The sequence below is a fragment of the Natator depressus genome, chromosome 2 (genome assembly GCF_965152275.1).
Source record: "Natator depressus isolate rNatDep1 chromosome 2, rNatDep2.hap1, whole genome shotgun sequence".
NCBI lineage: Eukaryota > Metazoa > Chordata > Testudines > Cheloniidae > Natator > Natator depressus.
In genome coordinates, this window is record NC_134235.1 from 62,403,495 (window position 1) to 62,421,445 (window position 17,951).

General features: G+C 41.4%; 1 protein-coding gene and 1 non-coding gene across 6 annotated transcripts in view; both read right to left on the minus strand.

Moving 5' to 3' along the window:
• The window catches only part of NKAIN3 (sodium/potassium transporting ATPase interacting 3), a 521,250-nt gene that overhangs the window by 158,575 nt on the left and 344,724 nt on the right, over positions 1-17,951 (minus strand). The gene's annotated exons all lie outside the window — the stretch shown is intronic.
• Positions 1,241-1,323, minus strand: TRNAS-AGA (transfer RNA serine (anticodon AGA)). The gene has a single exon. It is a non-coding gene; the product is annotated as a tRNA-Ser (tRNA).

The following is a 17,951-nucleotide window of genomic DNA, read 5'->3' on the forward strand; positions in this document are numbered from 1 at the left end:
TTAATTTTAAAGAGTCATTAATCCCCATTAGATGCAAATGATGTGTTCCAGTGCTAATGAAGCCTGCTTTAACTGTATAGCTACCCTGGAGAGGGAGCATCAGCTGCAAGCCAAGGTCTACAATTTACAGAATAACTTTAGTTTTCCACTCCATTACATTCCCAGTCCACAGGTTATGATCCCAGTTAATGCTGCATCTGACCACTCACTGTCTCCTCATTATAGCTGAACAGACTGATTCTGAAGCACTGGGCAGACTGCACTAAGAAAGTGGCATTGTGAATAACAGGCACTTCTGTCACTAGCTCTCATATGCATTAGCAATGATGATGGTTCAGGCTTCTGATATTTTGAATATTAATTACTCCTTTTTTGCCTTAAATCTAAATATTTGACTTCAGCTCTACTCAGGTAAAAGCCATCTGTAAAACTGAAGATGGGACTTATCTTGCTGGCACTTTGAATAATCAAAATGTGCCCATGACTGCGATCTCAGAACTGCTGGCCCAAATGGAACACCCTGTTTAAATTTGTAGCATCCCCCCAGCCTCCACAGAACAGGTTTGAACAGGTTTTGATATTTCTGAGAAAGGCTTAACCCCCAAGAGTGATTTTGGGGGAGGGGATGTGATCTGCATATTTTTAGAATTATGGATGCTTTTGTAAATCATGTCATATTGCTGTCTCAGATTTCTTGAAAAAGTCAAAGTATCATCTCTCTGTATGTGTACAATTATATATTGATTTCATTCAATTTTGTTATGGAAAATTTATTTTAAATATGTTCTCTGCTTGTTGTTTTGTCTGTATGTGTCATTTATGATCCGCTTACCCAGTGTGAGTTCTGGAAAAAAGCGTATTTCATGTATTACAGCTATAAAACACGCACAAAAGAGGTTTTCATTTCGGCTAGTCTATGGTAGTCTGTCACTGTTAGACTCCCTCGGTTCTGGAAGGCAGCTTTTGCACAGTGCTCAGGTTCAAACACAGGAAACAGCATCGCAAAGACAAAGACTTGAAACTTCTGCAATGTGCAAGACATAGAATCATAGAATATCAGTGTTGGAAGGGGCCTCAGGAGGTCATCTAGTCCAACCCCTTGCTCAAAAGCAGGACCAATCCCCAATTTTTGCCCCAGATCCCTAAATGGCCCCCTCAAGGCTTGAACTCACAACCCTGGGTTTAGCAGGCCAATGCTCAAACCACTGAGCTATCCCTCCCCCCAAAATTATTGCTAGCTCGTAGTTGGCAGGATTCAAACCTGCACAGGGAGACCCCAATGGATTTCTAGTCCATCACCTTAACCACTCGGCCACAACATACTGAAGTACAAGTCTCATGGTAGACACCTTACATCTAATCTTGTGGGAAAAGTAGAAAGTAATCAGTATATTGATGTGGAGGCCTGCTGACAAGCCATCAACCTTGATCTGCAATGGATAATTCTAAGATACTGCCCAAACAAGCTATTTGATGTTGAGTTTGAAAAAGGGGAATTCTCAGCAAGTACCAGAATGGACAGCTTTTTAATGTGACGATGTCATCACCATACCAACAGTAACATCTGTTGGATACTGCCCAGTGCTGCCAGCATCACCTACTGAATGGATTAGGGTTTTCACTGTAGAGAAGAATGTCAGCAAGATATCTTGGATACTTGGGCAAGATTATGTGTTGACATTTAATGAGGCTGTATATTGTAATTCCAAAGAGATCCAGTGGACCTACCCAGAGGAATTTCAGAAAACAGTCTTGAGAATGGGTGGTTTCCGCAGAGCACAGACATTTCTAGCTGTAATTGGGAAAAACGTATGAAGAGAGTGGTCTTGCAGACATCCTCATAGCAACACAGCAAGCAATAAATCATACAACCATGGAGTGAGGGCCCACAAGATTGTAATGGAGGCTCTGTCCTGACTGCAGAAGCATTCTTTAAATGGGTACAGTGTTGCCCCAGATTTGAGGGGTATGTGTACCCCAGATGTTGATCAAGCTAACTGCAACCATAGTGTGCGCATTCAGCCACCATGAATTAATCAAATAGAACACCACAGCGTTAAGGGTTAATTTGAATACGCAGGGCTTCTGCAGGCCAGGTCATATGCTAGCTGCACACTTGCAGTTTTTGCTAATTAGAATGGGAGGAGGGAAGAAAAGAGTCAAACTGACAGTGAAAGAGAACTCAGAATTTGGGTACCTTTTGATAAGAAGTGTATTATGACTAAGGTTGTTAGGAATGTTTGTTGATAAGTAGTTTATTGAAGTGTGCAGGCAGAGGGTTTTACTAGGTGTTTTTTTGTGACCAGGTGGGCGGATGTGTCTGTGGGTGTAGAAAAAAGTCTAGTGATGTGTGTGTGTGTGTTGGAGGGAAACAAGAAACTGAAGGAGCCTCTGAGACGCCAAGGAAGTCAAGCAGCAGCCTGTAAGCATGGTGTGACCCTCGGAGAAGCCCAGAGAAAGCATCTAGGTTGGGGGTGCTGGCTAAAGAGACTTGGGTTGTAAGCAAAGAAGCTTTCCCCTGGTTTTCATTCCTTCTGCATTCAGAGAAGCTAGACTTTGTACATTCCTTGTAAACAAACAAGATGGAGTCTAGCATTTTCTTTTCAGTCATCACTTTCAACTCCCAAATGGAACAACCTGCAAGATCCCAAATTTTTGCTAGCTGCTTGGGTCAAAAAGGGGAAACACTGTCATTCAGAGGGGCTCTGTGGCATGCATATTGCCAGCAACTGGTCCCCTACTTAAATGCAGAGGAAATCTATCATATCCACTATGTCTAGTTGTGAAGGATGTGGGGCTGATCTGCAATAATTTATGAATTCTATATGTGACCTGGTTATTGGGATAGCTACAGAATGGTATATTGGGGTATTGGAATAGTTATTGTACATATAATGGTTTAGTTTAGTAGCAAGGATGTTAGCAAACAAGTAAGAGGGAAACATAATGGCTCCAAATGAGCAGCCTCCCAGTAAACACATGAGGGAGCTTCACATTAAGCTGTGAAGATGTTACTTCTAGTTGCCAGCCAAGTTACAGGACTTGTTTTGCCAGTGTTGGGAGCATCCAGATTAAGAGCACTTAAATCATTAGAATGAGGGATTCTGGAGGGAAGGAATACAATTGTCAATGAGCTGTTCCCTGGGGAACAGACTAACACAGACACCTGCTTGGAGATCTAGGCTTTTGAGGGGGATGGTTGTTTTAAAAACTTCCTCTCCTATGCTTTGCTTTGTTCCCACTGATGAGTTTAAACAATACTTTGTTTTAAGAAGGCAGTTTGGTGTCACTGTATTTACTGTTGGCCACAGACTCCCCCAGGGAAGAACCACAGTTACTGAGTCCAGTTGGACCGGCTGGGTAAGCACAGTTGATCTACATGGTGCTGTAGCCCAGGACCCAGTCTAACACAGAAGAATTGTGAGATTCCACCCCAGGAGAGGTGAAGGCACCAGGCCTGACATCTGAGTGGGTGCACTCAGTGAGACCCAATGAGGGGACAGTTGTATAGCTAGATTTGTAATCATGACACAAGTCAACTCCACAACTATGGAAGTGGGGTCAGGACTCCCCAGGAAGCATAACTGGTGGTCTGAATGTACCTTCTTTATAGAGCTTCTGTCTATTAATCTATAGTTCATACATAGCTATATAGACAGGAATAAAGACATATATATTTAGAAAATGTCTTTTGTTTTGAAAGATTTGATATGCTTAGCAGGTATGCCCTGTATTTTAAATGGGGGATATTGATGAATCTCTCTGAAAAGAGCAGACACTTTTAAAGTAAAATACTAAATAGCTTTTCACCAGTCAGCCCAATTATTCCTAGGTTCATAAACTGAACAGGTGTTTTCACCCAGTCACAGAACTGGTAGAAAGTACTGGTTGTTTACTGCAGTAGGCAATAAAACTGGCTATTTTAAAATTTAATGTTGGTTAAAAACTTAAGCTATGCAGCCAAACTGATGAAAAGCCCAGGAAAGTGGAGAGATAAGGTAAGTACTGTATTCTGCTTATTTTGTTTATTGGGCAACATAGTAGGTCTGATTTTTTTAAAAGTGAGCATATGAAATGTGTGAGTCTATTTGAAAAACAGGCAAATTTGCTGCCTAAATGGAAAAACAGCTGCTTTGCTTTGTTTAATTTGCCACCTGCTCAGGAATCTGTTTCCTGTTTTGCAAAATAGGCAAGCTTCTTTCAGATTTAAGGACTTAAAAAGTATAGTGTCTTTAGAAAGCCACCAAGCAGGAAGGGCAGTCTGAGGTCTCTTCTTTCTGCACACTTAGACCTGCTCTACACTTAAAATTTAGGCCAACCTAGCTAAGTCACTCAAAGGTGCAAAAAAATTCAGACTCTTGAGTGCCATAGTTAAGCTGACCTAAACCCTGTTTTAAAAGCTCTAACCAATTGTGTTCTGCACATTACCAAGGAATGTCTTTATTAATAAATTTCAATATAAAAAGATATAATGGCCTATTAAGAAACATTAAAGTCTAGATCATTTTTTTAATGTTCCTGCTAATATGAGTTATATACTGCTGGTCACTTTAACAGACGAATAGACCTCTGAAGCCTAATGATCCATGCAGTTTCTAACTTTGTATACCTGTCGTTAATCCATCATCATCCAAGTAGTAATCTATCCCACTCTAATAAATAGAAATGGACCTGGAATACTTCAGAGGAATAAAAACATACGAATGTTTTAAATTATGGTATCATTTTGCTGCCAATTTGAAATAATACTGACAGTACCTAGAAAAAAGGGAAGAACAGTAGTTCAGCATCATCTAGTTTTTATAAGCGCAGGCATGGCACAATTTTAAAAAAAAGGACAGGTGGGATTAAAATGACTTTTGTTCCTATTTATTAAAAACAGAAAACAAAACCCACTATATAAACCTCCCGCTGAAACATAATAGATATAAAAAGAACATTAAGATAGTGTCTGAGAAGAAAGAAATTCACAATGTAGGGTCTGATCCTGCAGGGTGCTGAGTACCTTTAACTCCCATTGTCCCTTAGAGGATATTAATCAGGCTATACATTACAGATTATTAATTATTATTATTATTTCATATTCACGTAACAGAAAACATGCTGGAGGCTTTAAAATACAGAAATACAGACCGTCTCCTTGAGCAGGAGAATTTACAGCCTAAACACCCTAAACGTGCAAAATGTTATCCATATACTTACTTACACATTGTGTATAGCCCTATTGAAGTAAAGCATGTGAATAAGAGTTTGTTCATTGAGGCCTACATTAAAGTGATGAGAAGAAATAGGAAGCAATGACAACTTGAGAAGGGTATAAGAGGAGAAGGATGAGGAAGAGGGCAATATAATGTATCCTTGAAGGTAAGAAAGAATTTATTTTCAGTGTGTCCTGTACACAACACATTAGCACAATGACATATAGCAAAGAAGGTGTCCAGGTGTTAGAGCAAAATGTCATGTACCTGCTAAGAGCCCAATGAAGTCTATGGCAATATTCCAATTGACTATAGTGGGTGTTGGATCTTGCCCTAAACTGGGATTACTATTGTTGTCTGTTATTGTTTTCAAAATCTGTCAATTTTGCTGTTGTTGGTGAATATCCCTACCATTTTCTGGGGGGAGCAGAGAGTAGAGATGGATTCTTATTAGTTCACTGAACTAATACTATTTTGTTCTGTTTATAAAGGTTTGCAGTATGAAATACATCAGAGTAGACTGAACACTCAGCTCAAACACCAAAATAAAACAAATTACATTCTAATGTTGGCATTTAAATTTAAGGCTAGAATTTCAACATACATTAAATAAACAATAGGGGTCAAGGGATGCCCCTAAGGATGGGGCATCCTATGCAAAGAATGCTTTTTGTCAAGGCTCCCCACTACCCCTAGAACAGACTCAATTAATTAAAAAAAACATTTACTAGCTGCACCATGGTTTTTTTTATTTCTCTGTTTTCTTTTTCATTCCTTTATTCCATTCTCTCTCCTGTTTCCCACTTCTTTTTTACCCTACTTGTTCTCTCCTTTCTACCTTTTTGTTTGTTTGTTCTCACCTCACACAGCTGGTAATTAGGGATTCATGGACCTAAGCCCCATCAATAATATCATGCCTGTGTAGTGTAAGCTGATTGTATTCCAGGGTGCAGTACTGACTGCTGCCTTGGCTGGAACTGCTCCAGCACTGGGAGGCAGCAGTACTGAAGTATTTCTGGGCATGTGTAGGCCATTGGTAGCAGAGAGAGGTGGCAAAGAGTAGGAAATACTGGATTCTATAGGGCTAGCCTCACAGAGATAGAGTATTGGGCTGTCTGTACCAACTTTCCCCATATCTTCTGCTCATCTAGCCAGGCTCTCCTTTTTCTTTTGATCACCCTATTTAACTTTTCCTCCTTCTAAGGGCTTGTCTTCACTACAGCTGCACCACTGTAGTGTTTTAGTGAAGACGCTACTCTGCCAACAGGAGAGCATCTCCCATCAGCATAGTTAATCCACCTCCCCAAGCGGCGGTAGCTATGTCAATGGGAGTGGCCCTCCCATCAACATGACACTGTCTACACAAGGGTTAGGTTGATATAACTACGTCGCTTGAGGTGTGGATTTTTCACACCCTGAGCAACATAATTATATTAAGATAGGTCTCTAGCACAGACCTGGCCTAAGACCCTTTTTATTCCAGTGCCCCTATTCCAGATCTCCTCAGACTTTTCCTTCTCTCCCGAGCTCTTATTGTCCAGAACATCTCTGATGCTGGCTCTGGTAAGATTCAGGACTGTTGTTTCTGCAGTGTCTGGCACATCTCAGCAGCAGACAGAAAATGACAATTGAGTTCCCGAGTGAACTGCTAAGAGTTGGCTGGCAGACAGTCTATGGGTCAGTGGCTACTGCTTGCCAATTAGCCACAGGATGCACAGCTATGGTCAAAGCAGTGTTCCTTTGGAGACAACAGCCATGGGGAAAGAAGGGGAAGTATGACAAACCTGCCTGAGAATTTGTTTGGCCCTTCTGCAGTGTGGTACCTTAGATGGTCTCCTAAAAGATCTATGCATTAAGGAATTACCTCAGAGTTATGAACGCTCAAGTTACTAACTGATTTGTCAACCACACACCTCATTTGGAACTGGAAGTATGCAATCAGGCAGCAATACACACAAAAAAAGCAGCAAATACAGTACACTACTGTGTTAAACGTTAACTACTAAAACATAAAAGGAAAGCAGCATTTTTCTTCTGTATAGAACATAAGAATGGCCATACTGGGTCAGACCAAAAGTCCATCTAGCAGAGTATCCTGTCTTCTGACAGTGCCCAATGCCAGGTGCCCCAGAGGAAATGAACAGAACAGGTAAGCATCAAGTGATCCATCCCATCGCCCATTCCCAGCTTCTGGCAAAAGGATGCTAGGGACACCATCCCTGTCCATCCTGGCTAATAGCCATTGATGGACCTATCCTCCATGAACTTATCTAGTTCTTTTTTGAACTAGAATAGCAAAATTTCAAATCTGTAGTAAGTCAATGTTCAGTTGCAAACTTTTGAAAGAACCACCATAATGTTATGTTCAGAGTTACGAACATTTCAGAATTATGAACAACCTCCATTCCCAAGGTGTTTGTAACTCTGAGGTTCTACTGTAGGTGTGAAACATCTCAGAGGTGCAGCTGCGCCCAGCATGTACTTCAGTTGCACTTCTGGAAACAACACTGTTTTTACATGTGCAACATTGCAGGCCTAAATCTTCCATACCTTAAAATCTGCAAATTCACTGAATAGGTTTTAGAGCTAAATTGTACCATATGAGTGGTAGCCAAAGTCCACTGAAGTCAGTGGGAAAACTCCTATTGACTTCAGTGAATTTTAGATTAAGTCCTACTAAAACTGAACACTAGACAGAAAAACAGACTCAACGTGAATCTGAATCACAGTGTTTTGAACTGAGATACCACAGCGGTAGGCATACTGAAAATATAATAGGATATATATATATATATGGATACTTATATAGATATATTAATCTACATACTTAAAAAGATAACTACACCTTCGGGATTGTCCACTGAATGTTGCTCTCTTATTTTGGCACACAATAGGTTTGCTACTCCTTTAAAATATGATTACTCAAACAACAAATAGGACAGTCAGATAGATATGAATAATTGAATGTCCTATTTGTTGCAAGAGTAATTAGAGAGAGAGAGAGAGAGAGAGAGAGACTGTGTGTGTGTGTGTGTGTGTGTGTGAGTGTGTAAGTAAAAGCCTGGTGTACCTTTCACATAGCATGCAGAATATCATGTGGCTACAGCACTTAAATCTACAAGTTAGAAAACATTCTAAACCATGGGAGTGATCAGAATATGCCATCCCCATGCAGCACATGAATTTTTAAAGAAAAAGAAAACCCTTCTCTTGAATTTTTCTCTTTCAGACAGGAAAAATGAATAGTCCACATTAAAGACTCATGACCTGAAAATTTTCATTTAAAATGAATTAATTTTTAAAGTATATTAATGGCAAAAAGATCTCAATATTAATATTCTGCTTTATTTTTTCACCATTGTAACTTAGAAAAGTCATATTTTTTTAAATGCACAGGGAAAGGAGGAGATTTTCAACTGAAAATATACTCAAGTTTAAAAAGCACTACAAAAAATAGTAGTAATAAAAGATTCATTGAGGTTGTCTCAGGGTTCATCTCCAAACAAAAATATATAGTCATGTTGTAAACCCCTAAAAATAATGGATTTCTAATGGAAAATCCAATACAATCTCATAATTTTTAACCATCACACAACCACTAGTATGTTTCTTAAGGGAAAAAATAGAACTTTGGCAACTTCTTTATCTGGTTTGCAGGATCATAAACCCACATAAATCCACATTCCAAACACAAAATTAAATGTCCAAGACAGCAACCTTCAAAAAATGGAACACCATATGAATTTACTGAACCCTCTAACCTACAGAAAATTGGTGTTTGTTATAGTCCTTTAAAAAATCATATCAATAAAAGCTACCTGGTGTTCAGTAGATTCCCAACTCTTTACAATCAATCTCTCATCTCTCCATTAATCCCACTGAAATCCTTTGCAGCAAAGTAAAGATCAGCCCTGACATGATTCACAGAGGCATGGGTGGGACCTTGTAATACCACAGCCACACTTGAGCCACATTGTGCCCTACTAAATAAAATCCATGGAAGGAGGACAGATCTAAGAAACATCATGAGCTTCTCCTCCTGCACTTGCCAATGAATGCTCCCTTAGAGGAGAGGTTGTGTGTCTGAGTGAGGAGACAGAAGCTGCCAAACCTAGGAGATGTGTGGAAAAGGAACCTTAACTCTAAACTGTTCTGACCCCTGGGCCATCGTGCCCAGCTTTCCTCTTCCCACTGTGACACAGTAGGCCAGCTCCTCAACTGGGGTAAACTGTCATAGCTCCATTGATTTCCATTGATACTCAAATTGAGCATCTGGTCCAGTATTCACAGGGACTTTATTCACAATGGGTAACATTCATGCCTGTATTTGTGGAAGAAGGAAGCGGGGGTGTAGGTGGGGGGCAGGGAATTCACAAGAACTATGCCTCATTTAATTTCCATTTAAGACTTATTTTAAGGATTTTGGTAGGATTTCAGTGGTACATATAGGGCATGCTCTGGCTCTCTGCACAGGGTTAAATTTCGCCCAGTGTTACCACCTTGATGAAGATTCCAATGGAAGAGGAAGAGACAGTAGCAGACTCTGCTGGTTTCATGTATTGGTCAAAAGTCAGCCCAGAATGTGAAGCTGGCATTTTAAATTTTGAATTTGTTTGACCTCAGTATACCTGGAATGTGCCAATTGGTGTATTTCCATTGGGTTATGATCAAGACCAAGAGAATCGGCATACTACAATTTAACAGACTAGTACAAACAACAGTCAAACCAAGAAGCACCTGAGTCTGACTGGCAAGTTGTTTATCATGGTTTCAGAACTCCCAAACCATGAAAGGCCTTATGGTGTCCTTCCCTGGGAAGTGTGAAGGGAAGCAAATAAAAATAAACAGAAGTGAAAGAGCCCCTTCATCTCTCTGCACTGCCACATAGGACTTGTCCAGATTGTAAGTCTGGGTACAAGGGAAGAGAGGAGGATCCACAAGGCAAGCAAGTGGGCAGGATAGAGATAAAGAGGGCATGGAGAGGAAAAGGCTGCCACAGGGGGTAATATCGTATAACACCCTGTGAAGGGCTGCAGAAACTTTCTTCCTCCCTGGAGCAAGGAGGAACCAGGGAAGGAAATGTAAATCAAAATTCCTTCCAAAGGCTCCTCCTGAGGTGGCACTGGTACTTGCTTTTCAGTGAGGGCTTGGAACACAGCCTCAGTCGAGTTATAAACATCACATTCCCAGCAAAGATTGAAACATAGTGGCTATTGGAATGAATGATTTGTTTATTTTAAAAATGCAAATGTAGAAAATGATGGAGGGCTACAATTGTATTCAGCTTCAAAGAACACCTAGTGAGAGGAGACAGAAATAGGAAATGCTGTCTAGATGTTATAATTAGGTTATGTTGTTCACATGGATTTTTCCCTGATATATTTTAAATAATTTTAAGTAATGACTACATGTATTGCTTGCAGAGAGGAGGCAATTAAACTGAATAGTGCTGTCATGGAACAATACCCCCCTTCCAGCCCATAATGAGCTCTCCTGGAATATATCACCAAATTGAAACACATTCTGATGCTACTATGCAATGAAAGGCATGAAATATTGGTGCAAATGGAGGCAATAATTAATTCTGACATTATGATTAATGGCAGTATAACTCTCTGCTTTTATTCTTGTGTTAGTGCATGGCTTCATTAGGTGCATGGCTTCATTCACTTTTTTGTATGTTTTGTGGAATATGCGTGCGCACGTGTGTGTGTGTGTGTGTGTCAGAAATTTTGATAAGCCTGAGCTGTGGGTCTGAATCAATGATACCATGGTGAAAGAATAAGGAAATCACCACAAAGTTGACCTGGTTCTATAAATGAAGTCATCAGCACAGTCTGTGTCACTGGATACTTTAGCAGCTACATCTAGAGATGGCCATGGTACTTTGCAGAAATGCATGTGTACCCTTAAGGGATCATAGTAAAACCACCTTATTTTAATGTCATCAGTGGTTATGGGCCTGATTCTCCTCTCACTGATACAGTATAAATCCAGGAGTAATTCCACTGGAGTCAATGCAGTTACAGGGGTCAGAGAGGGGAAAATCAGGCCCTTATGCATTCATTAGCACTACAAAGTCAGGGTTTTATTTTTTGTCATGATCAACAGAAAATGATGATGAAGACTCAGACCATTAGCTAGTGCAAACCAGTGTGACTCAACTGACTTCAGCTTTACATCGTCTGAAGTTCTGGAATTTAAAATCTGCAAAAAAAGTCAGCATATCAAAAATAGTAATCAGTCCTCATACACACATCTCCCACAAAGGCTTTAATTCAACATTATGAATATCAGAAAAGGCCTGGAAAGAAAGTAAGAGAAGAAAAAAAATAGCCTCCAATAAAATCTCTCATTTTAGAAAAATAATCACCCCTCTTGGAAAAAAAAAATCACACCTGAGTCACATTTACAGCATGACTTCTTATGGCTCATATTACTATATAAAGAGTAAGACAGTTCAAAACAATAAAGCAGACTTAGGACTTGTCTACATGGTGGTGCATTGTGGACTACTGGGATGTGATTTCCAGTGTATTAAAATGCTTAGCATTAATTGGTCCAAGTAGACCCTGCTCTTGCAGACTAAAGGTTCCCTGGTGCACTTTAACATTGTACACTATAGTGTAATGATCAACATAATGAGAATAATTTGCATGTGTGAGGTTCTGGTGAATTAAAGAAAATCAGTATGGGACAGATTGCCATGTTCACTAAGGCCTTGTAACTGTAACTACACCGATATCATTAAAGCAGTATGAACCCCAGGGTGCTTATAGCAGTATAGCTTATTCCAGTACACGTATAACTGTGCCCACATTAAGGACAATACTGCTTTAACTATTTCCATTAAAAAAAAAATCAAACCCCTAATTGAAATAGTTCTATCAGAACAAAACCAGTGTGTAGACCAGGCCTTAGGTCCCTTCACCCAACTTTGGCAGTTCTGGGTCAAATAGCCTTCAAGGATATGCCTACAAGCAGGGCCGGCCCAAAACATTTTGGCACCTGAGGCGGGGAGCTCAAATGACGCTCCCGTGCCCCCTCGCTTGGGCCAAAACTATGAAAGGTCTCAACTCTACCTTCTTCCTGTTCTACTCCTCTCATGGTACCGCTCTGCTACCTACCCCAATAAAGGAGAACTAACAACTTAAAATGCCTTGTTCAAAAATTTTAAGTAACACTTAACTTTCAAACACCTGTACAGCAAATGTAACTTTTCTTGTCTGCATAGTAAACACTGGCCTTTTTATCTGTTTGAATAATCAAAGTGGTGCTTTCCGTGCCTTCTGGGTTGCAAAGATTTGAACTGCTTCCTGAAGGTCCACAGTCTGGGCCAGCTCATGCTCTATTGAGATGGTTGCAAGGCCGACCAGCCTCTCCTGTGTCATTGTGGAGCGTAGATGTATTTTTATTAACTTCAGCTTGGAGAAGCTGTGTTCTCCACTGGCAACTGTTACAGGAAGTGTTAGAAATATGCGCAGAGCAACAAAAGCATTTGGAAAGAGGATGGTCATCTTATTTGTGCACATATATTCCAGAACAGCCTTTGGAGTTGATCCTGCTGAAATGTATCTTGAAAGGGCTTTCAGTTCATCACCTAAATTATTCGCATCAATATCACGCATGTTATCATGTGTCAACACTGTCTCTAGTGCCCTGCATTGCTGGTGTAGGTCTTCTTCAGGTATAGTGAGGAGTTTTGGAATATCATACAACATCCCAAATATACTGCTGTGTTCCTTGAGCTGCATGGAATGTTCTTCAGCCGACTGGATTGCACAATCTAACACCTGGTTAAAGAATTCAACTTTGAATTGTTGTTTGGGGTCTCTTATGGGATTATCCCGTTCCTTCCTAATCAAAATGTCTTCTTCTTCAGTGACTCTTGTATTCCTGAATGGGTGGGAAAATAGCTTCAGTGTGAAGTTCCTCTGCCAACTTCTTGGCGCTCTTCAGAATGTTTTGAAATCCCTCATCTGACCAGTAAGACTGTAGGTATGACTTGGCTTTGCCATCGACGAGTTGATGCAGAGAAAAATACATAGATGCTTTGAATTACATTAAAAAATTCAGCAGCCTCACTAGAAGCTGATGCTGTATTACTGACCACCAAGTCCAATGAATGACAACAGCATGGGACAAAAAAAAAGCTCGAGGGTTTAACTCTCAGATCCGTGTCTGCACTCTTCTGTTCTTTTCTCTCATGTTGGCACCATTATCGTAGCCCTGACCTCTCATGTCAGCTACTGCAATTTCCGTGTCTTCCAGCTTTTTCAGAAGCACATTTGTCATACCAGCTCCTGTAGTATCATCCATGTCAATAAATTATAGAAAATGCTCTCTGACAGTCACCATTGCAGGGACATTTTCACTAGGTTCTGTTGTTGTTGTTACAAAACGCACCATTAAAGTCATTTGTTCTGTATGGCTGATGTCAGTTATGCAGTCCAGAACAACAGAGTAATGTCTTGCTGATTTCAGATCTGCCATAATCTTCTGTTTGACTTTTGTTGCCAGTAACTGTATGATATCATTTTGAATTGTTTTGTGGTGTGTACACATTTCTTGGGTGGTGACTCTTCTTAGATGCTCCTGGAGTACAGGCCTATAATTACCTGAGTCATTCCCTTTACCCTTTTTAAATATTGGCACAACATTAGCTTTGTTCGAGTCTTCTGGAACTTCCCCAGTGGTCCAAGGCTTATTGAAAATCAACATTAATGGTCCAGCGAGCTTCTCAACCGGCTCTTGTAAAACTCCTGGATGCAAGTTATCTGGACCTACTGATTTGAAAATGCCTGACTGTTTAATATCCTCAAGAGACACTAGTGGAATGGAAAGAGTATCATCACCACTATATGATGAGATTATATCATCTATTTTTTCCCTCAAATACAGAACAGATATTTATTGAACTCTTCTGGCTTTTTCTGCATTACCACCAAAAATTCTACCATTTCCGTCCAATAATGGGCCAAAAACATTGCCAGGATTCTTTTTGTTCCTTATATATTTTTAAAAATCTCCTTATTGCTTTTAACACTGTCTTTTGGCTTGTCTTACCAATTTTCTACAATTCCTAACTCTGATTTATATTCATTATTCTCAACTTCCCCTCTCTTTCATTTGTTATATAGTATTATTTTTAATTTTTTATAGCTGCCTTAACTTCCCTGCTAAACCAGGTTGGATTTTTTAACCAGCTTAGCCTTCGTCCTTAATTGTGGGATTGCAGCTTTTTGGGCATCTACTAAGGTGTTCTTAAATGATTTCCAATTATCATTCATATTTTTCTGATTAAATTCTCCTTACAAGCTGATTTAGCTCATAATTGTTTTCAGCTTTGTGAAATTGGACCTGTTAAAGCAGGGGTGGCCAACGTGTGGCTCCGGAGCCACATGCAGCTCTTCAGAGGTTAATATGCGGCTCCTTGTATAGGCACCGACTCTGGGACTGGAGCTACAGGTGCCAACTTTCCAGTGTGCTGGGGGGTGCTCACTGCTCAACCCCTGGCTCTGCCATGGGCCCTGCCCCACTCCACCCCTTCCCATGCCCTCCCCTGAGCCTGCCATGCCCTTGCTCCTCCCTCCCCTCCAGCATCCTGCACGCCACCAAACAGCTGATTGGGAGGTGCAGGGAGTGAGGGGGGGAGGGGCTGCCGGTGGGCGGGAGGTGCTGGGACCGGGGCGGGGGGGAAGGCAGAGCTGATGGGGGCTGCTGACATATTACTGTGGCTCTTTGGCAATGTACATTGGTAAATTATGGCTCCTTCTCAGGCTCAGGTTGGCCACCCCTGTATTAAAGTAGATATAGATATCTATCTATCTATCACTAGTCCGGACTTTATTCTGTTTGCACATTATAAATGTGATCAAGACGTGATCACTTGTAAATAAGCTACCATTAATTTTTAGTTCTGTGATCATTTGCTCTTTATTTGTTAGGACAAGGTCTAGTGAAGAATTCCCCTGTGTTGGCTGCAACACCTTTTAAGGAAGGAAATTGTCATCTATTATGTTTAGAAATTCCAAGGCTATTTTAGTACTGGCTGCATGAGACCTCCAACATATGTCACTCAAATTGAAGTCCCACATGAACCCGCAGTTTTTTCCTACACATTATAGATAGGTACGTAAGAAAGCATCATCCTGTTCCTCAGTGTGATTTTGTGGTCTGTTTTGTGCTTTATCTGTTAGGAAAATGTGCTAACCAAAGTTCTGTACCAGCCTGCTCCATGAAAAATGTATTCCGCATTTGAAATTGCAATTGATGACAAACTGCCTAATGCGGTAGAAAAATTGTATTATCGTGGCAGCCCTTTAATAATGCCATGATCGAGAAAGAGATCATGCAGCACTTTCCTTAAGCCTGTTGTGCCTATGGTCAATTTTGACACCGCCTGTGGAAAGTGAGAGGCATTTGACTTCACACCAAGTTTACGGTCTATCCTGCAATTGTGTCACTCTTTTCTACAGCTGTGAAACATGGACACTCTATAGCAGCACTTGAAGCAATTAGAGCATTTTCACATGCACTCTCTGTATCTCATCTGTAACATCAAGTGGTCAGACAGGATACCAAGCATTGAAAGTCCTGGACTAGTGCTGCATGACTAGTATTGAATCCCTAATCACACAGGCGCCACTTCGCTGGGCTGGTCACCTCATACATATAGATGACACGTGACTCCCAACGTCTTATTTCATGGACAGTTGAAAATGGGAGCATATACGCTTGGAGGCCAACAAAAGCAATAAAAGGATACTCTCAAAGCTCACCTAAAACCTGGCCAAGTTAACCTAAACACATGGGAAGCTGCTGCTGCCAACAGATCAGGATGGCAGGAGACCTCTTGGTCTGCGGCTAAAGCCGCCGAGAATAGCAGAACAGAAAAAGCCAAAGAGAAGCGTGATCAAAGAAAGCAGGCTGTGGCAAAAACATGTAGCCACATCTGCCTGACGTGCAGACACAGCTGTGGCTCTTTTATCCATTTACATTTACAATGGGAGATTCCAACAACAACATAGAATCATAGAATCATAGAATATCAGGGTTGGAAGGGACCCCAGAAGGTCATCTAGTCCAACCCCCTGCTTGAAGCAGGACCAATTCCCAGTTAAATCATCCCAGCCAGGGCTTTGTCAAGCCTGACCTTAAAAACCTCTAAGGAAGGAGATTCTACCACCTCCCTAGGTAACGCATTCCAGTGTTTCACCACCCTCTTAGTGAAAAAGTTTTTCCTAATATCCAATCTAAACCTCCCCCATTGCAACTTGAGACCATTACTCCTCGTTCTGTCATCTGCTACCATTGAGAACAGTCTAGAGCCATCCTCTTTGGAACCCCCTTTCAGGTAGTTGAAAGCAGCTATCAAATCCCCCCTCATTCTTCTCTTCTGCAGACTAAACAATCCCAGCTCCCTCAGCCTCTCTTCATAAGTCATGTGCTCTAGACCCCTAATCATTTTTGTTGCCCTTCGCTGGACTCTCTCCAATTTATCCACATCCTTCTTGTAGTGTGGGGCCCAAAACTGGACACAGTACTCCAGATGAGGTCTCACCAGTGTCGAATAGAGGGGAACGATCACGTCACTCGATCTGCTCGCTATGCCCCTACTTATACATCCCAAAATGCCATTGGCCTTCTTGGCAACAAGGGCACACTGTTGACTCATATCCAGCTTCTCGTCCACTGTCACCCCTAGGTCCTTTTCCGCAGAACTGCTGCCTAGCCATTCGGTCCCTAGTCTGTAGCGGTGCATTGGATTCTTCCATCCTAAGTGCAGGACCCTGCACTTATCCTTATTGAACCTCATCAGATTTCTTTTGGCCCAATCCTCCAATTTGTCTAGGTCCTTCTGTATCCTATCCCTCCCCTCCAGCGTATCTACCACTCCTCCCAGTTTAGTATCATCTGCAAATTTGCTGAGAGTGCAATCCACACCATCCTCCAGATCATTTATGAAGATATTGAACAAAACCGGCCCCAGGACCGACCCCTGGGGCACTCCACTTGACACCGGCTGCCAACTAGACATGGAGCCATTGATCACTACCCGTTGAGCCCGACAATCTAGCCAGCTTTCTACCCACCTTATAGTGCATTCATCCAGCCCATACTTCCTTAACTTGCTGACAAGAATACTGTGGGAGACCGTGTCAAAAGCTTTGCTAAAGTCAAGAAACAATACATCCACTGCTTTCCCTTCATCCACAGAACCAGTAATCTCATCATAAAAGGCGATTAGATTAGTCAGGCATGACCTTCCCTTGGTGAATCCATGCTGACTGTTCCTGATCGCTTTCCTCTCATGTAAGTGCTTCAGGATTGATTCTTTGAGGACCTGCTCCATGATTTTTCCAGGGACTGAGGTGAGGCTGACTGGCCTGTAGTTCCCAGGATCCTCCTTCTTCCCTTTTTTAAAGATTGGCACTACATTAGCCTTTTTCCAGTCATCCAGGACTTCCCCCGTTCGCCACGAGTTTTCAAAGATAATGGCCAAGGGCTCTGCAATCACAGCCGCCAATTCCTTCAGCACTCTCGGATGTAACTCGTCCGGCCCCATGGACTTGTGCACGTCCAGCTTTTCTAAATAGTCCCTAACCACCTCTATCTCCACAGAGGGCTGGCCATCTCTTCCCCATTCTGTGATGCCCAGCGCAGCAGTCTGGGAGCTGACCTTGTTAGTGAAAACAGAGGCAAAAAAAGCATTGAGTACATTAGCTTTTTCCACATCCTCTGTCACTAGGT